At 37.6% G+C, this 26,543-nt stretch overlaps 1 non-coding gene across 1 annotated transcript; it reads right to left on the bottom strand.

Moving 5' to 3' along the window:
* Window positions 1-4,686: 4,686 nt before the first annotated feature.
* Window positions 4,687-4,789, bottom strand: LOC149213593 (U6 spliceosomal RNA). Its single transcript, XR_016251418.1, has one exon. It is a non-coding gene; the product is annotated as a U6 spliceosomal RNA (small nuclear RNA).
* Window positions 4,790-26,543: the final 21,754 nt, after the last annotated feature.

The following is a 26,543-nucleotide window of genomic DNA, read 5'->3' as shown; positions in this document are numbered from 1 at the left end:
TTTTTTCTAGAATACTTTGTAGTATCGTTGAGGTGTCTGACGTTGTGGGTGAACACTTCACACATCTTCAGGGACATAAAACTATAATATTGATACAAAGAGTGCTAGACCAAAATTAAATAGATAAAGAATATAAACATTAGGGGATGTAAGGAAATTGTAAATGATAATGAATGAAAATTTTGATAGTAATATTACCATAACATAACTTGTCATCTTCTTCATCATAACAGATTTATTATAATATTTTATTTCCATTAATTTTTATTTAAAATAAATGATTGTTGAGAGTTCTTTTATAGTACAATATTGAAAAGATGTTGTAATACTACATTAGATGAAATATTAAATCAAATAATAATAAAACATAATATCAACTCTATTTTTTGCTTAAGAAAGAGCCAAACCTTCTATATCATAAATCAAAAGATGTTACAGAATGTACAAGAACAGTCCATTTACAAGAACGCCAGGAAGGGATACCCCAACCAAAAGCAAAAGAAAAAACCCCCACCCAACACCAGACCACCCTGACCCACGAGAAACATTCACTACAGTCTACAACGGTCACCCTCTAATCAACAAAGCGCGCCAAAGAGTGGGCCAACCCATCTGGCCCCACAAAACAACCCGACCCATCCTAACCGTCGATCCGGGCAACTAGATCCAATGGCCAGGATCCATATCGCACCAACCAACACTACCAGACGATAGTGCGCGATGGAGGGTGGTTTATATAACTCCCCCCTGCCACGTGTTGCGTGCTCTATGGAATTGCTACCATGAAAGAAAAACCACAAACCACTCTAGCAACGAGCGATCAGCGGGAAACCAGTTGGGGCACGATTTCCAGCTAGAAAACGACCAGGGTATAAAGTCTGATCATCGGAAAAATGGATTTCCCGCCCAGCTTGATCCTTCTACAAGCCCTACATCCGAGTCTGCTTTGAAGTGCGCCATAATCCTCCTGTTGCCGTCCCAAACTAGGGGACTCCTGTAAGCTTACTCTGGGGAGAAAAGCAACCAATCTTTGCTTGCCCTCCAACCAAGTATATCCTGAGAGGTAGTGGAAGCTCAAGCAAAGAAAAATCAATTCGTGCTTGTCTCCCTTCCTTGATAACGAACAATTTCTCTGTCCTCTGCAGCTTGTTCATCGCAGAGAGCCTTCAAATGGTTCTGGGGCATCACCTGCCACTTTTCCACTTTTCCGCATTCAGCATTATTCACCCCTTGATTAGCCAGGATGTCTGCTAGCTTGTTAGCATTCTGACGAACATGGTTGAAACTGACGGTTCGGAGTCCCTGGAGGTGAACGTAAATTATTTGATAAACCTAGATTAGTCTCTAGTGATTTGAAACAAAACATAATATCAACTCAATAAAAAAGTGACAAAAAATAAAAATAATAAATTGATTCGATTCGATTCAAATTGTTTTATTATAATTTTATTTTTATTGCACCACGAGGTGTTTTACAACTCAATATAAGGGAGATGGGTAGGTATTAAACATTAGATGTTAGATGTATGTAAGTATGTCAACATTTTTTAAATGTTGGCTCTATAACACATTACATATGATGAAGATACACATAACAAAATATATATAGATAAAAAAAATAATTTAAATTTTATATTTTAATTAAAATATTCTTGATCTATCCTCGTTGGGGGTGACTGACTTGAGAAGAATGCCATATCAGGGTATTTCAAGCCCTACCATGTAGTCGTAATGAGGACACTAAATGACAAGTACAAGAGGCCTGGTGGCCTGTAGGAGAACTTTCTAGAGATTGCATTACTTCTTATTGTCGTGGCAATGGTTGTGGTAAGCAAAAGCGTCAATTGAGAGATCAAAAGTTGGAGGTTGAAAGGTAACACCTACTTGTTTCATTCAGAGAGCCTCTTTGGAGAGTCAAGTTGGGGTATAGAAGTTGTTAAAGGTTGGCATTCAGAGGAAGCACTGCAAGCAGGAGTCGAACAAGTAGTTATATGGGATCCTGGGTCAGTGCTTGAGCGAGGATTGGCTCTGCCTGGATGTCTCATAGTGGCCCTCTATTGAAATAGGGCAACAAGAATTTTCCAATTTAATTTGTCCTTGAATTAAATTGTGAATTAAAATCGAATTTAGTCTTAACAACTACTTGGAAATAATTAATTAATTTACTTTAAATAAATTAGTTGAAGAAATTCAAGTTAGAAGTCTTTCTGAAGTCATGCAAGAGTTATCCCTTAAATTAAGGAGATAAGATTGAGTTATATTTGAGTTGTAATTAGTTAACTCAGTTTACTGAGTTAAGTCCAGTTAAACTAGTTCCAAATTGTTTGAGGAACTAATAGTGAGTTAACAGTCAATTGATGCATTAATGCACTCAACTATTGCTAATCTAGTTAACTGAAGATTCCCTCATCAGAAACTCATGCATGTCTATTCTGAGAAAGACCCAGTTGGGATTAATGTTCAAGGACAATGTACTATCAATTGCATGTGTTTTCTCATGGAGAAAACTCATGCATGCAGTCAAGGATAAATCCTTGTGGATTGCGCAGTTTTGGAAGAGAGATCATCCACTTGGTAACAGGGAATCATCCACAAGGAATAGCGCAAGGAAATAGGAGCTTGGAGGGCAGAGAGGAAGGCAGAGAGGAAGCCTAGAGAGAAGTCAAGATTTCCTGTGAGCATCTGTGAGGATTGTACTGAGAGATGGCTAGCTGCGAGAGCTAAGGCTTTGTATAATTCCTATGTATTTCCACCATGTATGATAATAGAATAGTGTGGGGTTTTTAGCTGAGGCTTTCCCCAAAGTATTTTCATGTGTATTGTGCCATTGATTCTTCTTCTTCTATTTATATTGTTCAGCTCGATCTTTAAGCTTCCACAAATTGATAGTAGAAGTAGGTTATAGTATTCTGCTCCGATTTATATTGCATTATCGGGTTAACCTACACAGATTTACTACACCCTCGACTCATCTAACAGGTTTCTAGACTTGTGACCCCAAATTTTCATTACAAAGGTAACTGATGAAGTAATTCATTCATTCATGTCCCTATTAGTGTTTCATGTCAATGCTTTACTTGTGCGGCCTTGGAAGCAATGTGAGAAACAAGTTTTGAACTTCTGGTCCATTGGTGGGTGGTTTAGGCATGAGGGAGCCCTATTGATTTATGAGGAAATATCTTGTAGTGGGGGGAATTTCTCTCAACCTAGCGTGTTTGGAATTTGGGGGCTTGTTAGGCACCCAACGGTTCATGGTAATATTGTGTGTTTGGGTGGGGTTGGGCAACAATGGCCCAAGCTAATGATGGTCCTTCACTTAAAGGTATTATTGCACCTTGTTTGATTGATATTATATGTTGTCAATTTTTTCATTACTGAGATTTCTGGCCTTGTCTCACCTCTTGGGGAGAGCTTGATTTTGTGCTAGGGTTGGGTCCTATGCCATACAACGTGCCTCTGCATAAGGTGGTCCACAAGTGGGGTAAACCCCTTGTTGTGAGGCCTTGGTGGGTATTCCATTAGTCGTAGGAGGAGCCAATGATATGCCAACATGGGCATGCTTGATGGGGTGGAGGCCTCCGTGGCCAGCATGGTGCTCAAGCTAACAGGGCAATGGAGCTGAATGAGGATGATGTAGAAGGTGTGGATATGGGAGGTGAGGTAGCACATGCCTAGACCCAGTCTTCAGGTTTTGTAAACCAACCTCCCTCACTTGGAACAATAGCTAATCATCTATGGGATATTTAGGCCAACCTAGATATTATCCACCAATAGAGGTATGATGACCGAAATGAGATTGTAGCCTACATAAAAAATGTTTAGTATATCAAGGGAGAAATTCTGGACTAGCTGGCTTCTATGCGACGTAGCCAATGCCACAACAATGAGTGAATGGATGAGATTGAGGTGCGTCTGGCACACATCAACTGTCATGTCCATAAAAGTCATGACCCTGCAATGACTTGGAGGGGTCAAGCTCTAAATCCCCCTCCCTAATATGAAAAATACAAAATGCTTTCTAGTTTTATATGTGTTTTGGTTAATCTAGCCATTTTGTTCTTGGGATATATGTAAGAAATGGACACATTGTTTATGTTTTAGTCTGGCTTTACTTGTTAACAAATCTGGCTTATTTCCGTGACCGACAAAAAAAATATATTCTTGATCTAATTTAACATACATAAAATTTATTATAATATATAATTTATAACCATAGCTTAGGTTTAAAGAACTCTAAGTTTGGTTTAAAACACCTATGCAGGGATAATAATTTATTTCTTAATATATAATGTTATATTTTATACTTACGCTTAAAATAATTTAGTATGCATAACATTTTTTAATATGATTTAAATTTATTGGTTGTGGTTAAAGAACCATAACTTAGGTTTAAGGCACAAGACATTGGAGAATATATTTCTTAATATAATATTTTATAGTTAATATTATTTTACAACTTATAACTACATTTACAATAATTTAATATGATATATATATATATATATATATATATATATATATATATATATATATATATATATATATATATATATATATATATATATATATATATATATATATATATATATATATATATCGGGGTTAAAGCATCATAAATTAGGTTTAAAGCTCCAAGTACCTAATAATATATTTCTTAATATAATATTTTATAATTTACAACTATCTTATCGTTAATCTCTTCTCTCGATTTGTGCATGTCATCCTTGTGCAGGGGTCATGCTAATCTTCTCTGTATCATTCCAATTTTATTGGATGTCTCTGAAGAGACTCTTACAATTAATAATCTCATTTAATATATAAAACATTTATTATAGTATATAATTTATACCTATAAGTCAGGTTTAAAGCATTATAGATTAGGTTTATAGAATTAGCGTGGGCAAAGGAAAAAGCAATAATGTAGTCAAGCTTGAAAGGATACAATAATGCATAGAGTTTGCAGGTTATTACAAGGAAAGGATTGCACAGACAAAATTTCAGTACAAATTTTGCAAGTCGTTAGGAGAAAAGGATTACGTAGACAAAAGGTTAGTAGCACTCAACCATTTTTTTATTTACCATGTTTTTACTCCTCTTTTAAACTTCTTCCCCCACATCTCTGGGCATATTTGGAATAGGATCTAGGGTTTAGCGTTGGGCATATTTGTGGCATGGTTTTTTTAGGTTTAGTTTGTGTGTGTATTTTTTCATTTTACCAAAAAATAAAATAGATTGACTTCAATAATGCATCATAATTAATGGCTATTTATTTATTTTTTACTATAGATTGAGGCTCATAATCAAGTTTTGAATCAATGATTACATTGTTTGCATTTAAAGTGATAACAATTAACTCTATAGTGTTACCTATATATGAAGAATGTTAATAATATGTGAAGAAAATTCAAGGTTAAACATTTTTATATTTTATATGCTTTCGTAATGACTCAATTTTGTTGGTTGCACCGCAACTTACAAAAAAATTATAAATACAAAATTTAAAAATTTAAATACAAAATTCAAAAGTGAGAAAAATTTGTGACCAACTAATGTGGTTCATGATCAAGACAAAGTGAGAAAAATAATTTTTAATTATTACTGTAAATACGATTTTATAATATTGTTTTTTTTAGGTTATTAATGTATTTAAATAATTTTATATATGTTGATAGAGGTATTAAAATTTAAAATATACTCTTTACCACATTCTTTTACTTTTTCACCATGTTTATTGTGACACCCTCCTCCCACATCTACCCAAGTAACCGACCAACCAGGGTAAACATGTGATGAGAGGCTACTATGATATGATTCAACCTCCTAGGTGACCTTACAAAAGAAGAATCAATGGAAACACATCAAACATACCTTCCACATCAACAACAACACTCCCAGGAGCCATCCGAACCACTCAGTTATGATGCCCCTGGGTCCCACTGAGATTTTTGACCACTTGACCTCTGGATGCTCCCATGCTATGGGCATGCCAGCATCCAGAGAGATCTGGACACTCCCACAAGCCTGCATGCCTACGTCTAGGGACTATTCCCAGCAAACCTATGCGAGAGTCCACGAGATTTAAGGCACTTTTCAAGCCCATAATTCCAGCGACTGCCTAGAACTTGTTGTAACTTATGGAACCCATTAAACACATGATGATAAGACTAATAAACCAAAACTAACTCCAGGACTAGGCCTGACCATCCCCAACTGAGACTAATATTTTGTCAAACACTTGGCATCAATGCAATCTACAAGAGTAAACAACAACTCTGAGCATAGGGGTATCATACTTATTTGAGAATCACTAAGATGCATTGATCCCTTGTATCATTAGCTGCACTATCATCTATTATGTCGTAGATACATTGTTCATTCATTTACCAATCAAAACATGAGGAAATCCATGCATCATCACTGTTATAATACATGCTTATAACTAGCATAATAACAACAAAAATATCAAGGATACATCAGCCATAGAATCCACATATAAGACAATACTTTTTTACATAATAATCAAGGAAATAACCTCTTATTAATGAATCCATAATCTAACTTGAGATGGGAGTACCATGTTCCACCCGACCATTAGAATGTTTGAGCCAAATTTCTCTTCAACAATTCACCCCCATGCCATATTCCAAGCATGAATGTGGGACTCAAACCAAAAGAAACAACCAGGACTTCCCGAGGCTAAACCACCTCACCCTCATCAATAAAAACTAGGATTTACTGTAATCCATCCCAGATCACTAGGCCAACACAATAAACATGTCATAATAGGCTTTACGATGATCTCCACCAAATCACTAGGCCAAAAAAAGCATGGATGCCACCTGATTTATCCACCTACACCGTGAGGAATTTTCCTGTCTCCTAGTCTGTCAGGCTTTAGCACAATCCATAGTCCAACCCAAGGATCACTAGGCCCTAAACCGAGACACCACCCTCTAGGATTTATTGTATCTCCCGCCATTCACAGTAAGGCTTCGAAGGCTTAATCAAGGGAAACCACCTCTAGGCTTTATTGTATATCCCTCCATTCACCGACAAGGATACCTAGGCCCACGAAGGCAACACAATCTACTTTACTACAACCCACAGTCTAGCTCAGGGGTTACTAGGCCAGTGGATTTACCATGATCCATAGTCCAGTTCAGGGACCACTAGGCCATGTGCTATATCATTCATAGATCCACCTTACTCAGCTTCGAATACATCCAGCAATCCAAGTCAACAAAAACATGAGAACCCCATCACACCATGGCTATCCGCAAATGGATAAGCTAGGCTGAAAACACTATCACACCTATACAAACCCATGCCATAACAACAAAAGAACCACATGCAATTCCATGTATGCCAAATCTAGCAAGGAAAATACACAAGCAAATCGATAGCTGCAAAGACTATTGTTGTAGTTGCTTGATCCTACTCTTCCTTGCTCCTTCCTTCTGCTTGCCTTCTTTTCCTTTCTTGATCCAAGGAAAAACATGAGAAAAAGCTTGCTAACTGATCCTCATAAGCCTTTTTATCAATTAGGCGTCTATTTTCTTCATTTTCCATTATTTTCATTCATTTTTCTCCTCACATGCAACCAATGGCCTTTCACCTTCCTTTTCTCCTAATTTCCTTTATTTTGATAAATAAATGCCAATTAATGTATCTTTTCCTTTCCAAAGCCTTTTTCATTGCATTTTCCATTTTCCTTTAGCCATAATAACCGAAATGAACATCCACACTAGGATGTTTTGCCCACCATTCAGCTTGGAATATGTCTCCCATCACCGTGGCCTTATATATTTTTACATGGAATGTATCACCATGGTTTTTATAGAACCCTCCCCCTTGGGGGAACACCGTCCTCGGTGTTCAATGACACCTATAACCAGCAAGACTCATGACAAAAAAACATACTGCCCATGGAACTTTATAACATAGCTCATTGCAATATTTACAATGATCGTCTACTAAAACATGACAAATATATCGTTTAATGGAGCTTTATAACACAACTCATTACGATATTTACAATAATAACCGCATATACACACATACACATTCACTTCACCTTGCAAATAATCATATTATCTATGGATCTTTATAAATCCAACTCGATACAGTATTTACAATAATACACGCGCATATACACATATGAACATTTTCTCAACCAAAAAATAAAAGGATACAATGCCTGCATCTGCAACAAGGGAATCTAGAGGCTCACAACTCCACCCTCAAAGTAATACCAGGATTCAAGTCCTTCTTAGTAAGTCGAGAATCCACTGCAAGGTCAAATATGCATCCAATGTCCACTTATCCTATCAGGGAATAGTTACCATCTCATTGTTCCAGGGCACACTCCCTATGTGTATTTGATTCCATATGCAATGCTAATGACCAAAACCAATATATCCCTAACCTTCCCTTCTCTCCTACACAGTCCCTCAGGCAATCTGGTCACCCCCTTCTGTGCAATCACTCATCTTCCAAGTTTCCCGGCATCCCCTATCCCGGGCAATCCATCCCTTGGAAAGGATTCCTTACATTGGAAGATCAAAATCTAAGGCATATACCTGCATCAAAACCATCATACTGGTCATAGCATGCTCATGGAAATCAATGGACACTATTGGGTACCAGTGTCCCATAATGGCCCTGCTCCTGAATACTTTACCAACATATTGTTGCATGTTCCAATTCCTTTTGCCATTGATGCTAATGCTTGTAGCCGATTTCAACCACCTAACCGGGAATTTCATGCTTTCCTGTACCAAGCAGATAACTCCCATTAGATTCAAAATAAATTGAAATAAATTCAAATCATACCTCATTGGTGGCCTATCAACAAGGTACACTTAGCAATTCTGTTCGTTTCCTGTCACAACAACTTAAACTAGCATCTTTGACCAAATCATCACGTATAAACATATCGCATCAGGTTAGCTCAAAACACAACCATCATAAATCACATGTAACCATCATAAACCATAATCATAGATCACATGTAATCATCATATACTAGAATCATAAATCACATGCATAATAAAACTGAAATAAAATACTGATACTTATCCTCTAATCAATCCTTACCTTCTACCTTTGTCCTTATTCCATGTGCACTCTAGATTGGTTACCGCACCTGAAAAACCAGTTCCTTCTCCTCAACCATGTGCACATACCCATAGTGTGCATCACACACATACAACCACACATGACATACGACACCATGCAATACATTCTCCTACACCTGACATAGAACACAAAACATACATCTATACCTAATGTACAACGCCACACAGTACATGTCCCTACACCTGGCATACAACACAACACAATAAATGTACAACATATAGTTCAACACAACGAATACACAATATGTCACGATACCACAACTACACAATGCACATACATAATCCCGCATGCCCGCAATGCAACATGTACAACACGTACACAATACCACATGTACACTAGTACCATATGTAGAACATGTACACAGTACCACTTGTACACAGCATCACCTGCACAACGTGTACACAACATCACATGTACACGAAACCACCTACACAATGCATACACAATGCCACATGTACACCGCACATCTGTACAACGTGTACACAATACCATATATACATAGTACCACATGCACAACATGTACACGATACCACATGTACACAACATCACATGCACACCATGTACACAACACCACCTGCACACAACACCACTTGTACAACATGTACACAACACCACATGCGCACAACACCACATATACAAACATGCCCACAACACCATATGTACATAGTACCACTTGTACAACATGCACACAACACCATATGTACATAGCATTACATATACAACATGTACATAGCATTTCATATACAACATGTACATAGCATCATATTTACACAACATTGCATATCCAACATGCGCACAACACCATATTCACACAATGTCACATATCCATTATGTGCACAATACAATATGTACACAACACCACATATATAACATGTATATAGCACTATCTATACCCATCACTGCATATGAAATATTCACACAACACTATATGTATCGCCCTATACATCACATTGCATAAACAACATCTACACACGCTATATTTACACAATAACACAGGCACACAACATCATAGACGCAACATGTACAACATATACACAATAGTAGTACCACACATCCAAAACCACACTATCTCTACTAGGAAACCTTGATTCTAGTGTCTCTTCGCCATCCATGGTTATCCTAGCATGCCACGTACCACACTGCTTTCATTTCGCTGATACATCCCTCAGTATAGCATGTACATAACATAAAAATAGGAATAATACAAGAATAAAATATCAATTCATATCCACATGATACTAACCTCATATATTTGTCATGAATACTCTTCCCACTTGATTCCTCATAGCCAATAACCTCTTCATGCCATTCACCTGCATAAGCAATCATTTCTCCACAAGAATGATCCCTGGTAACCCTGTCAGACAATGACATAGATACATAGACATATACATATATATAAACATTAGCATAAACAATCATGATCCATGATAACCCTGTCATACATGACATACATACATACATACATACATGTATACATATATAGACATCAACATAATCATGTTCACAACATAATTACCAGATATCATAAGGTCAAGGTTAAGAGAACACCCTTTATGCGTGCAACACATGCTCAACATCAAGAACAACAATTCCCAACATATCTAAGGCATATGATGCCTCCAATCAATTCACCTTACCTTTCTTGATTACCTTTCCCATGGTTGTCCTGCCATCATCCATTTACACTAATGGACCTAACCAGTCCAATTGGTTGTCATACTCTTTCCTTCAACTACCCTTTTACATGTATCGAGCTTCATCCAGGTCTTACATCACCTATTGGGTACCACACAAATCTCCCCGAACTACATTAACTTTCCTCTTTCCTAAACCAATTCCCAATACTAAAAACATAAAAGTCAAGACAAGAAACAAATAAAAATAAAACCATGGAAAACCAACAACAATATGACACCACAACCCAAGTGGCATGGCCATGCACAAAACGTAAAAAAAACTGCAATCAAGCACATCAAATCAACAAAATATCAAAAGCACGCGACTGATAACAAATGCCATGACTTAATCCCCATGGTTCCCAATGCTTCCAAGGGAAAGCTCAACCTGAGCCTTCTTCGAGATTTCATGGCAGCGTTTTTCCCATGAAATCCCTTGCATCATACCGCCATCAACACACAACTATTAGTGCATAAAGAAACATAACAATACACTATTTACCTTACCTTTATGTGGCAAGCATGTTTCTTGCCACTGAACACATCCACACCATCTCTTAAGGGACTCCAATTCCCTTGACATATCCACCTGTAACTAGAGACTAGTTCATATACCTATCATATACATTTTCATGAATATAGCACATATCCACATAGTTTTAGACAAGATTAAGGTTAAGAAGACTTCCTGTATGCAAAGCACTCATTCGTTTGGAATTATGGTTTCCAAACATAGCCAAAGGAATTCTTGCCCAATTCCTTTCTTTTACCTTTTTACCTTGTTGCAATCGAGGCTTACTATGTATTGTCACATCACCCAAATGTTAGTTATATAAACATATCAATTGCTACCTTGTCACGCTAATACCAAACATGTTTTCCTCACCAAGACTAAGAATCATGTCATATTCCATAGTTATCTCATATTCATTGGACATAATGCTACAACTATCACTTACTTACACTCAAATACATATCGACTATCTCAACACATATGTGTTAGTACGACCATCTTAAAACAAGATCATTTCTTCATGCAATCTTACAGACACATACTCATATCATGAAATTAATCTAACATTCAAACAAACTATAAATGTACCATGTTAGATAAATCAACTATACGACATAATAAAAATCAAACACTCAAACACCAAATATACAACATAATAAAATAGTCAAGCACCAAATATACGACATAAGCAAACTCATTCCTTAATGTATTGTAGGGGAGGCTATCTTGTTTGCACAATCAAGATAGATTAGCACAATATAATTTCACAACATATCAACTCAACCATAACTAAGGTCATGATATCCTTGATAGTAACTAGCTAACATATTCACATCATAAAATCATAAACAATTATCATTCATGCATAACAATCACATATGCAATGTCAATCTATATTAGTATGACATAATATCACAATGCATTAACGCATACAAGAATGTCATAACCCTAACGATTTTCATAGACGAATCCAAATTAGTATGATACATATAGCATCAAGATCTTAATGTAATAACCCTAATCATCAAGTTACTATCATATAAAAAAAAACAAGTTATATATCATACTCATCAACAACATATAACCTAATCATAAAGCTAACTATCATATAACAACAACAAATTATATATCATGCTTATCAACAACATATAAACTAATAATCAAGCTAACTGTCATATAACAACAACAAGTTAACCTATAACATACTCAACAACAACATATAATATATAACATAACCATAACAGGTTAACCTATAACATACTCATTAAGTTACCTAACATAAAACAACAATAGCAATGCATACAACCATAGGTTACTATCATTCATGACTATCTAACACATGTGCATATCACTACACTAATCAACTATCATCTATTGTGTATGCAACCATAACATTAATAGACATGCACATAAACCTAATGTATATAACCCTAATGCATATAACAATCCATTAACTAACATACCTACATGCCAAACATACAATACCTGTATGATGATCGGCCCTTACCCTGAAGTCCATTTTTGTAACTTCATATTAATGATCTGCATCTTCTGCTCTATCTCAGCCAACACATTAGCATCATAACATACCAATATCATCATGATGACCTAATTGCATACAATGACCTTATGCACAACAACCTTCACCATGATAATGTAGAGATAACATGTAAACACCGACATGCATAAAAATTCATATATAACCATACACTCATGACGATACATCCCACAACAAAATCATCAACCTTCACATGGCGACATCACTACAAAAATTATCAACACCATGCAAACGAAACAAGCACAAGAACTAAAATCATAAGGAATACAAATGAAATCGATATTAATGCATGACCAACACACCACCCATCTAGGTCGAGGGGTGAACCATGCTCTGATACCACTCTGTAGCACCTTCCTCCCACATCTACCCAAGTAACTGGCCAAACGAGGTAAACATGTGACAATAGGCTACTATGATATGATTCAACCTCCTAGGTGACCTTAAGTGCGTGGAATCGATGAAAACACATCAAACATACCTTCCACATCAACAACAACACTCCTAGGAGCCATCCCAACCACTCAAGTATCATGCCCCTGGGTCCCACTGAGTTTTTTAACCACTTGACCTCTGGATGCTCCCATGCTATGGGCATGCTAGGATCCAAAGAGCTCTAGATGCTCCCACAAGCCTTCATGCTTGTGTCCAAGGACTATTTCCAGCAGGCTTGTGCCAGAGTCCGTGAGATTTAAGGCACTTTTCAAGCCCAAAATTTCGACCACTACCCAAAACTTGTTGTAACTTCTCGAATCCATTAAGCACATGATGACACGACTAATAAACCAAAAATAACTCTAGGACTAGGCCTCACCTCCCCAGCTGGGAATACATTCTATCAAACACTTGGCATCAATGCAATCTACAGGAGTAAACAACAAATCTGAACATAGGGGTCTCATACTTATCTAAGAATCACTAAGAAGCATTGATCCCTTGTATCATTAAATACATTATCATCTATTAGGTCATACATGCATAGTTTATTCATTTACAAATAAAAACATGAGGAAATTCATACATCATCATTGTCATAATACATGCTTATAACCAGCATAATAACAACAGAAATATCAAGGATGAGTTAGCCATAGAATCCACATATAAGCCAATACATTTATACATAAGATATCAAGGAAATAACCTCTTATTAATGAATCCAAAATCCAACCCGGGATGGGACTACTGAATTCCACGTGACCATAGAATGGTTGATCCAAATATCTCTTTAGCCAATCACCCTTGTGCCATATTCCAATCATGAATGTGAGACTCAAACCAAAAGAAACAACCAGGGAATCCTGAGGCTAAACCACCTCACCCTCATCAATAGAAACCTGGATTTATCGTAATCCATCTCGGATCACTAGGCCAACACAATAAACATGCCATAATAGGATTTACCATGATCTCCACTATATCACTAAGCCAAAACAAGCATGGATGCCACCAGATTTCTCCACCTACACCATGAGGAATTTTCCTATCTCTTAGTCTCTCATGCTTTACTGCAATCCACATTCTGATCCAGTGATCACTAGGCCCTAAATTGAGACACCAACCTCTAGGCTTTACTGTATATCCTGCCATTCACCTGCAAGGATTCCTAGGCCTAATAAAGGGAAACCACCTCTAGGTTTTACCATATATCCCACCATTAATCAGTAAGGATTCCTAGGCCCACTGAGGCAACACAATCCTACCTTTACCACAACCCATAGTGTAGCTCAGGGGTTACTATGCCAATGGCTTTACCATGATCCATAGTCTAGTTCAGGGACCACTAGGCCATGTGCTCTATCATTTGGAGATCCACCTCACTCATATTTGAATCCATCTGAAAATCTAGCTCAACCAAAACATGAGAACCCCATCACACCATGGTTATCTGGAAATAGCAAGGCTAGGCTAAAAACACTATCACACCTGGAAAAACCCATGCCATAACAACAAAGGAACCACATGCAATACCATGCATGCCAAATCTAGCAAGGAAAATACACATGCAAATCGATACCTACAAAGAATATTGTTATAGCTGCCTGATCCTACTCTTCCTTGTTTGCTCCTTCCTTCCTCTTGCCTTCTTTTCCTTTCTTGATCCAAGGAAAAATCAAAGAAAAAACTTTCCAACTGATCCTTAGAAGCTTTTTTATCAATTAGGCCTCTATTTTCTTCATTTTCCATTATTTTCTTTCATTTTCCTCCTCACATGCAACCTATGACCTTTCACATTCCTTTTCTCCTAATTTCCTTTATTTTCATAAATAAATGTCAATTATTGCCTCTTTTCCTTTCCAAAGCCTTTGCCATTTTCCTTTAACCATAGTAACCGAAATGAACATCCACACTAGGATGTTTTTTCCACCATTCAACTTGGAATATGTGTCCCATCATCGTGACCTTATATATTCTTACATGGAATTTTTCATGATCCAAATGGATCCTAAAACACTCTCTAAAGTCTTTGAAATCTACATAAAATCGTTTAAAAGACCAAAAAAATCACATGAGAAAACCTTTCAAAAAGGCCGAAAACACTATCGACAGCCAAAATTATGAAGAAACAATGAAAAAATGGGTTATCGACAACTTTGCATAGTAGCCGTCAGATCTGGCCGATCAACGGTCCAGATCTGATCAGAGAATCGCAATTGGTAGTGGCAATCGGTGGATATCAATGGAGATCATATGTATGTTGTGATAGCAATCGGCGGGCTCAACGAGGACCGTCGATCAAGTGCGCAGATCGACGGCCCACGTTGCACCACCATATCGCATCGGCGGATTTCAATAGAAGCACTTACCATGACCCGGGGCCCATGCGACATGCGACTGCGACTAGTCACATCGCAAAGTCACATTGGAGCCATGCAGAAGGGCGGATACATATATATATATATATATATATATATATATATATATATATATATATATATATATATATATATATATATATACGCGATAGTCGGACCCGATAGAATTACAAACGATATGCTATAAAGTTTCGGATCCGTCGTTTGACATTTTTAATATAATTCTGTGTATTTAGAAATACAAAGAAACAACGCCGATGCAATAAAACCTGGACCTGAAGGGGTTGGGAATGAAAAATACATAATGTTTGAAGTCTGGAGGGAGCCATTTTTACATTATTTTCACAAGTTTAATGTATTTCCAAAATACAAATGGACAGGCCATTGCGACATGCAATAGCGACTTATAGGCGGACCCGATAGGAGAATAGGGTGCAATTCTGAAGATTTGAAGTCCAGAAGACTATGGTTTGGCAGATTTTCTCAGTTTCGAATACAATTCTCTGTGTTGACAGAGAGCGACTGTTTCAGAGGTTCCAAAGGCCCGAGGCACTCTTACATTGCAGAATAGGTGGCCACCTCCCCTTAATGCATTATGCAATGATTGTGTAATGCTAGAAGAGGGATTCGAGCAGACAGAGGCCAGGAGACAGAAAGCCGAGAAGGAGAAACGAACAGAAAGCCTAGATTGGCTTTAAAGCCACAGAAAGAGAAAAAACAGAGGCAAGCAGTATTGCAGGCAGTGCCAAGACAGAGAGCAAAGATAGAGACAGAGAGTGATTAAGAGAGTCTGTGTACTCAAAGAAGCTTGAGAGGTTCAAGAAAACTCTTTCTGTTCTATCTATTGTGTGTTGAGACTCAAATTGAGCTCACACTGTTGTAAAACTATGTTCTGAAGACATAATAGAGAGGTCACCACTGAAGGTTGGACCAGGAGATGTAGCCCAGGAGTTTTGGGTGAACTCCATATTAAATTTGATGTGTTTATGTGTGTTAGTCTATTATGCTTCTTTACCGCTTCATTGTCTGTGTATTTCATAATCTTATCGATCTATTGCATAAAATAACATAGGCACATCCATGCACATGAGTCTGTAATACCTTAATAAATGTCTTAGATCTCATTATCAGATCAAGTGGTATCAAAGCTTTAGGTTGCTAAGGTTAGACAAGCTTGTGCTGGATTGGTGAATGATAACTAGGTCAAAGCTCAAATTAGGAGAAGGAGAATTGGTTGAAGCTAACCCAAAAATAGGAAGAGTCTATCCTAGGAGGAAAATGGCAGAAGAAAATCCCTTGGAATCAGACTCTCAGTTCATGGACAGTTTCATGACCATGAGAGCCATGGTAGAAGAGATGTATTGAGAATTTAAGAAAGGTCGAAGTGAAGATTCTTCAACCTCCAAACAAGACAAAGGAACAGAAGAATCTCTTCTAGATGGCCATTCTGAAGGCAAAGGGAAAGCAAAAGGGGCTCCTCTATCCACACCTCTTGATAGACCTGAAAATAAAAAGAAGAAAACATATTTGATTAAGTTAGATGTTAAATTTGATTTGCCACTATATGATGGAGAATTAAATGCAGAGAAGCTAGATAGCTGGATTAGACAGATTGATGTGTATTGCAGGGTTGGAGGAACTAACTTAGTCTGGTGGGAAGGCAAGACACAAGCTGACTTGAAGAAGCATGCTAAAATTATTTCTGTCTGGAGTGAATTTGTTTCTGCCATTAAAAAACAATTCTATCCACTAGCTTATATGCGTCAAGCTATGATGAGTTGGAAAACTCTTGGCCAATTAAAGGGGAAAAGTGTACAAAGCTACACCCAAGAATTTAGAAAAAGAGCTTTAATTATAGGCATTTCTTTAGACTCACCTGAAACTTTTCTGAAGTATATAGGGGATCTACATAGCTATTTGAGGCACACCATTCTCATGTTTAACCCTACTAGCATAGATGAGGTATCTGTTCAAGCTACACATCTAGAGGCTAGAGGTAAGAATGTGAACCTAGAAATTGGGGGATCATCAAAACCCACTGCAATCAAGAACAAGGAAAAGAGGAAGCAGAAATGGAAAGAGAGGAAGGCAAATGTTGTACAAAAGGCCAAACCTTCATGCACTCACTGCAAGAAGGATGGACATGATGACGAACATTGCTGGTCTTTGCATTCGAAGCTGAAACCCAAGAAGTTCGATGGCAAGAAGAAGAATACTGTTGCTGCTATACAGAAAGATTTGGGGTTAGAATCAGGTGATGAAACAACAATCACAGCTACAGGTATAAAAGGTAAAAATTCTGAAGCATCTAATAGTAATTCTGCACAAACTATTGACAGTGAAGAAAATGAGAGGAAAATACATGAGCTTTTTCATATTAGAGTTATTTCTAAGCATCAAAAGATTGATACTTTATTTGATAGTGGCTCACAAGTAAACTTGATTTCTAAAGTAATTGTAAAGAAAATGGGACTACTAACTGTTGAGCCCCAAACCTGCACTTCTTTACACATCCCCTCAGCCTCCTTTTCCTATTGATTTCCTTCTTTTGCCACTCATTCCCTCCATCAAATTGCTCAAATCATTGTATTTTAGGACTTTTTACATGGTTTGCTAATTATTCTAATGACTGTGTTGTTGGTTTAGAATTTTGGTTCAAAGTGCTGCGTTTCCGCAGCTCACACAGGGTTTCCGCAGCTGATCCCGGTTTTCGCAGCCAACCCCGGATTCCGCAGCTGTTTTATTAAACGATATGTTCCAGGTGTCCTCTGGGAAGAAGAGCCACATGGGCAAGTTCGTGGAACCAAGGACATGGTGTGTGTCCTTCCAGCTCACCCAAACCGGTCATAAAAACCCATGGTCAACGAGGAGGCAACTACGGTCAACAGAAGTTATTGGCGGTGGCACGGCTCTGCGTGTTCTGTTTTAGAGCACGTGAAGAATAGGTGGCATCTTCATCAGCCACGAAGACAGTGGGAAACATGAATCCAACAGCAGATTGAATGCCCACAACGACCGTTGCCTAAATCCGAGGACACAGCAAGATTACGTGTTTTTACACAGCTGCTTGAATAGCTTAGTTTTCATTAAGTTAGTTTGCTTTCCTCTGTTATAAATAAAGCGTCTTTGAACGCTAGATAGTTAGTCGCTGATATGTAATTTTGAACTCCCCACTGTACTTTCTATTTTGATACAAAATATATGAGAAGACTATTTTCCATTTGAGCGTGTAACTGATCATTGAGCCGGCTGGAGTAGGCAGAGGGCCCCTGTTTACTGAAGGCCTGTATAGTACTATTGAATTTTCTGCATTTCTTTTTCTCATTTTATGTATAATAGTTGTACAGATGCCTTTGATTGCTATGTTTTGATCATGTACAATAGCTGTATATAAACTTTGAATTCTTCTTATTTATATTTCTGCACTTTTACATGACTGATCAGTGTGTTATGCAGGTTTTTTAGGCGTGCCCGGGACAGTTTCTTTCTTTTCTTTTTCACAACTAGTGACACTTGTGATCATCTTGTCTATGTTGCTGACCTTCCTTGTTTTGCAACCTTTATTTCCTTCCTATCATTTCTTTAATTTGCATAGTTGCTTTCTGCTTTTAGACATCAAGTTGTTTACCTATTGATGGTTTCTTCTCCATAATTTAATATCTTTATTGAGGACCAAAATATCACTTAGCACAGCTTGGTTTAGTTGCTCAAAAACTCACATTTGCTTAGCTTATTTTTAACTGTTTCTCACGTGATATATTCAGTTAAAAGACAAGAGGTTAAGAAGAAGTTAAAGTATTTGTGACTAGTCTTTCTTTTATGTAGTTTTACTTTAGTTTCACATTGCTTGAACACTTCATGAATCTTTTCGTAGAGAAGATTGAATTGAAAGGTTGAAATAGTGTGAGAGAGTTATTTTTACTTTTAGTTAGATTTGACATAGATTTCATTCTCATTTTCTTGTAGCAGCAGAGATCCTGGGCCAATGTCATTAGTCTTTTATTTGATGCCTTCATTTTCCTTTAAAAGTTGATTTCATTTCAGTTGTTGTTCAAGATTTCTTGTAGAATACTTTTAAGTTTTAAGAAATCATTTAGAACTCATCACAATCACACACACTTCACTTGCTTTATTTCATTTCCATCACATCACAGTAGGAGAGATATATTTGAAAACAAACTTAAAAAGTTAAAAACGACAAAAGCTTAAGAAACAGTTGCCTAAGTACATACAGTACACCTCACTTCATCAGCTTACGAGCCCCGGGTTGACATTTAAAAGTTGCAATTTAGACATCACTAAATGGACCAAACATTTTGGCGTCATTGCCGGGGAAGTGAAAATTAGGTAGGCAATTCTTAAAAAAAAAAAACAAGAAAATTTCAAGGAAGGAAAATAAATAACCTCTCAAAGTATGCTCTCCTCTTGCACCTAGAGTGATCTGGAGGATCAGAAAAGAGAAAGTTATTGGTTTAATAGTTTCTTGAGTATGCTCTCTTCTTGCACCTAGAGTGACCTGGAAGATCAGAAAGGGAATTATTACCCTGACTTGAAGAAAAATAAAAAATGACATGCATAGAGCAAGAGATTCTAGGGGAAGGTTTTTAGCTAGAGCCAAGAGTTCGATTTTTAGAAGTCCATCTACTCCAAGGAATAGACAAGAGACACCTCCATCATCTCCAACTCACACTCCTAGCCTAGGATTCCTGGAATTCAAGAGGCAATAGTTGACTCTCCCACACCATCCATCGAATCTGAACAAGAAAGAGACCCTTTTCTTCCTTCCATAGGAGGACAAATTGTAATTGAAGAAGTAGAAACATCTGAAGAAGAGGGAGAAATTCCTTCTCGTTCACCCTTAGTAGAGGACCCAGAAAACTCTGAAGTCTCCAAGGGAACTATCATGACAGAGGAAGGATCAACTGGATTTGGTAGAGGTAGAGGTAGAGGAGGAGGAGGAAACAATGGAGGAGGTTGAGGTAACATTGGGGGAAATAGGGATGGAGATAACTCATTCGGATTTCCTATAGTCGATGAGGATTCCCGAGCCACTATGAAAAACATCTCACCATCTGTCCTCCCAAATTTCCATGGGATGAGGAATGAGGACCCTGAAACATTTCTATTTGAGTTTGAAGTCGTTTGTCGAACTTATGATTATCTGGAAGACTCTCAAAAACTCAAACTGTTTCCTTCAACATTGAAAGGAGCAGCCCTGAAGTGGTTCATGGGATTACTCACTCAATCCATTAGGTCTTGGAATGATATGAAACAAACATTTTTGGATAGGTACTTGGACTATTGTATTCCCACCAACCACAAGGATGAGGTATTCAAAATGGTGCAAAAGGAAGATGAAAATTTGGAGGATTTGCTTGAAAGATTTCAATACAATCTTAAAAGAGCAAAAATGAACAACTTAGATGAGGAGACCTTGAAAGCCCTTCTGTTGAAAGCCATTAGAGATGAATGGATAGACATTTTGAACATGATGGGGAAGGGAGATATATCTCAACTTTCACTCAATGATATAGCAGAACTATGTGTCCATCTCTCAAGGGGGAAATCTAAAACTCAAAAAGGGCCTAGAGATCCTTCTCTCCTCAGAGCAAACAAATCTGCAACTGGATCAGTAAGTAGGGCTGAGATTGGAAACATGCTTGATGAATTCAAAACTGACATCTTAGGGAGTCTTAGTGAACAACTAGACACTCTTAAGATTCACAATAAGCAGAAAGCAGAAGCTGAGGCTTTGGCCATCTTTTGCCCAAAGTGTAGGAAGAAACATGCTCTAAGGGAATATCCCTTGGAAGCAAAAGTTGTAGAGACATGTGTAATTTGCTCAGAGAATCATGAGACCAAGGATTGTCCTTCAATCCCTGGGCTCAAAGCTGTCTTTCAAGAAGATCCAAGTACACTCGAATCTCTCTGTTTTGTTGCAAGGAGACCTTGGCAGGGGCAACAAAATCAAGGGTTTAACAATTCTATGAATTTTCAACCCCCACCAAATTGGAATCCTTGGCAACAACCTTGGTCCCAACCTCAAAATCCTTTTCAAGCATGGGTACAAGGTATGCAGAATCCTTATGGAAGATTTGCTCAATTCTACCAATATCCTCCATCTTTTCAAAATCAACAAGCTCCACAACTTCCAAATCAAAATCCACAACTATCATTGCCATTTCCACAACAACAAAAACCTTCTCAACAGAATCCCAATTCTCAACTCTTGCTTCCATTCCAACAGAAGTCAAATCAACTTCCTTCTTAGCCATTTCCAAACCCCAATAATAAAAATCCTCAAAATGCTTACATGATGGAAGGTCAACCTTTTCCTACCTATATGATTGTTCCTCTGAACGAAGTACAACTCAGATCAGCTAGAGTCTTAGACAAACCTTCTATAAAAGCTCAGGAGCAAAGCATTTTTGAGGAGGAATCTCTTGAAGCCAATAAGGGTTCTGAAGCATATCTTCAAAACCCAAACACTCAAAAAGGAAAAGAAAAAGAATTAACCCCCACAACTCCCATAGTTGAGCAACCTGCATCTCTATCCACACCTCCTTTTCCTGAAATATTACAAATTGACAAAGGAGTGGAAAAACAAATTTGGTTGCCTGACTATAATTTCCTAGATGAATTGAAGAATGTCTGTATCAAGATTCCCTTGTTACAAGCCATTAAGGAAATTCCTATTCTAGCAAAAACAATAAAGGAGTTGAGCCTTAAAAGACCAGGAAGGAAACCAAGAGATACCAGAAGGATCCACCTGGTAGGAAAAATTGCAGACATCATGATGGGAAAAATTACTATGCAGAAATATGTAGATCCCGGTAGTCCAATTGTCAAAACACATATCAATGGGGTAGAAATACCAAATACTTTGATTGATTTATGGGCTGCTATTAACATTATGAGTAGGCAGACTATGGAACAACTAAAACTTCCTAATCTTCTTTTTACACCTACTTTATTGCAACTTGCAGATCGATCAATTATTAAACCAGATCGTGTATTAGAAGACATTCCAGTCTCCTTAGATTCTTGGGAATATCCAGTGGATTTCATGATTCTAACTCCCAAGAGTAATCTAGGAGGACATCCTCTTATTTTAGGAAGACCTTGGCTAGCCACAGCTGATGCTTTCATAAGTTGTAGGTCTGGGGATATGTATATTTCTGATGGTAATTCGACAAAGAAGTTCAATCTGTATCCTCCAGCAAAAGCAATTACAGAAATAGGAGATAATGAGTGGGTTGATGATGAAGATACTATACAACCTGTCTTTACCATTTCTGAGATTAGTGAAGATAGTCAAATTCTGAACACATTAGAAAATTTTGAACCATCTTCAGAATATGACTCCACACAATTTCAGTTGGATTCTGACATAGAGTGTCTATCATCTAGACAAATGTCTCTTTTCTCTATGGAAGAGTTTGGTAGTTCTGCCATTGAGATCTTTCCAGGAAAAACATTAAATATCAACAGAAACTTGGAAAAATCACAACAGGGGGAGCTAACCAAAATCTTGCAAAGACATTCTACTGCATTTGCATGGGAGTATACCGATATGAAAGGTATTGATCCTAAGACTTGCATTCATCACATCTACATTGAGGAAAACAGTAGACCAATCAGACAACCTCAAAGAAGGATGAATCCAAACCTTAGGGAGATAGTGAAAGAAGAGCTCCAAAAGTTACTTAATGTAAACTTCATTTACCCTATTTCAGATAGCCGGTGGGTTTCCCCTTTGGTTATAGTACCTAAAAAGAATGGTAAATGGAGGGTTTGCATTGATTACAGAGAATTGAACAAAGCAACCTTGAAGGATCACTTTCATTTACCCTTTATTGATCAAGTATTAGATACTCTAGCAGGTAAAAAGTATTTCTCATTTTTGGATGGTTTTAGTGGTTACAATCAAATTCAGGTAACACCCGAAGACTAGGACAAGACCACATTTACCTGTCCATGGGGAACTTTTGCTTACCGAGTACTCCCTTTTGGATTATATAATGCACCTGCAACATTTCAAAGGGAAGTACTAGGAATCTTTTCTGATCTAATTCATGATTGTGTAGAGGTCTATATGGATGATTTTACAGTTTATGGTAATACAATTTGAAGAGGCATTAGAAAATTTGGAAAAAGTCCTTATAAGATGCAAAGAAACAAATCTTTCATTAAGTCATGAAAAATGTTTTATGATGTTTACTGAAGGGATTGTTTTAGGACATCATATTTCAGGAGATGGAATCAAAGTTGATAGATCAAAAGTTGAAGTTATCTCCAAGTTACCTATTCCAAATTGTCAAAAAGATGTTAGAAGTTTTCTTGGGTTTACTGGATATTATAGAAGATTTATTGAAAACTTCACCAAGATAGCATCTCCACTCTTCAAATTACTCACAAAAGACTGTGAATTCAAGTGGGATCCTGACTGTCAATCTGCATTTGAAACTTTAAAAACTAGAATATCTGAAGCACCCATTTTGAGAGGGCCAAATTGGAAACTTCCTTTCCATATTTCTACAGATGCTTCAGATACAGCTCTAGGAGTTGTGTTGGGTCAAAAGGATTTAGTTCCTTATGCCATTTATTACACCAGTAAAAATTTGACTCCCACTGAGTTAAATTATACTGTGACTGAAAAAGAGTTCTTAGTCGTTGTTCATGCAATCAACAAGTTTAGACACTATATAACAGGCTATGAAACTTTTGTCCATACTGATCATTCTGCAATTAGATATCTCATGAACAAACCTGTTACTAATGGCAGAGTTACAAGATGGATTTTACTTCTACAAGAATTCAATATTACTGTGTTGGATAGACCAGGGAAACAAAATACAGTAGCTGATTTCTTGTCTAGAATCCAAAATACACGAAGATTCTCCCGTAGAGGATAATTTTCCAGATGAATATCTGTTTGTAGTAACTACTAAAACTCCTTGGTATGCAGATATTGCTAACTATTTGGTTATAGGGAAGCTACCTCCACACTTATTTCCTAATGAGAAAAGGAAAATCATTCAGGAGAGCTCAAAGTATTCATGGATTTCTAATGAATTGTTCAAAACAGGGCTAGATTGTGTGATCAGAAGATGTGTTCGGGAAGATGAAATTCCTGACATACTTAAGGCATGTCAAGATGAACCGTTCGGTGGACACTTTGCTGACAAGAGGACGGCCTATAAAATCCTTTCTCTAGGATATTATTGGCCTTCTCTCTTTAAAGATGCAAAGCAATATGTTAGAAGGTGTGGCAGCTGCCAAAGAGTTGGGAGACCAACTCTTTCAAATGAAATGCCATTACAGCCACAGCTACTCATCGAACCCTTTGAGAAATGGGCTTTAGATTTCGTTGGACCTATTAATCCACCATCTAAACAAAAGAAGTATATATTGGTTTGCACTGATTATGTTACTAAATGGGTAGAAGCCAAGGCATTGCCTTCTGCCACTGAAAATTCAGTTGTTCAATTTCTTTTTGAGGATATTTTTACTCGTTTTGGTGTCCCAAGAGAAATTGTGATAGATCAGGGAAGTCAATTTACATCTAAATTGATGGAGAAGCTGATGGAGGAATACAAAATCAAGCATAGAAAATCTACTCCATACCATCCGCAAGCAAATGGTCAAGTGGAATCTACAAACAAAGTTCTTGAGAGCATCATCAAGTGACCTATTGTACTACGTCTCTTCTCCACCATGATCTCCGCAGCCAATGATGAGACGTTTGCGTAAGCCACCCGACTCTAAAGGATTCGACCGTTATTCCACCCACTTATCACTCCATTTCCGCACGCATTGAACTCATTTCTCGTATTTGTCTTCTACTCCCTCGTACTCACACCATTTCCACTCTCATTTCCGCTGCAAACTCCGCAGCTCTGTTTCAAACCCCAATTACAGTTCTGCAATACGCTTTGCATTACGTTACGGCTACTCCACTTACAGCCGTAATCCACCTGTTTTTTCCCGTGAGCACCCTCCTTGAGCATCCACACACAGTCAAAGCTTCAGCCGAAGTTGAGAGCCGAAGATGGGGAAGCTGCTTAGAGCTGAACCTGAGGGTTCAAAGTATTTAGAAGGGTATCCACAGACGAAGGAAGCATTAAAGAAAGCAAAATGGTTGAAGCTTATTAAAAAATTCAGAGGGTATGATAAGGAGGTAACGAAAGAATTTGCTCGATCCTTCAATGGACACACCGTGGAAGTAGGGGACCTGAAATTCACAATAACAGAGAACGCCATAGCAACAGCAACCAGTCTACCTCAGGTGGGAGAAAGATGGTTTAAGAACAGAGGGCTGGAAGATCAGGGATGGAAAGACATGCTTAAGAACCCAGGTATGGACACTTCAATATTCACTAAAGGGATTCCTGTACATGTAATTAAGGAAGAATGGACTGCATTGTTATTACTTGTTCAAAAGTTTATCACATGTGAGGGCCGCTTTGGCACTATGTATATGTACCATGCAAGGATTATGATGAATTTCATGGAAGGCCATGCCATCAATTTACCCTACTTTCTGTTATCAAGCCTAAAGAAAATGAGTTCCACTGTCCAAAAGAATGTAAGCCATATTGAACCCCACTTGTATCATCACGGGTTCATTAGAATTCTCATAGAGGATCAATTGAAAAATAATAATGATACATGGGAAAAGTTTTTAGTCAGGAATCATTTCCAAGAAGTAACTGAAGCTTCCGCTAGCAGTTCTCCTAGAATCCAAAAAAGAAGTAGGAGAAGGAAAAGAGATGTTGCAGCCCAAGATCCTCCTACTGTAGAAACTCAGGAAACTACTCAAGAAGAAGAGGAAGAGA

Source organism: Pinus tabuliformis, chromosome 1_1 (genome assembly GCF_031772625.1).
Source record: "Pinus tabuliformis cultivar Carrire ecotype Pingquan chromosome 1_1, CPIR1, whole genome shotgun sequence".
NCBI lineage: Eukaryota > Viridiplantae > Streptophyta > Pinopsida > Pinales > Pinaceae > Pinus > Pinus tabuliformis.
The sequence above is the reverse complement of the archived record's forward strand: the minus strand, read 5'-3'. Positions and strand labels throughout refer to the sequence as shown.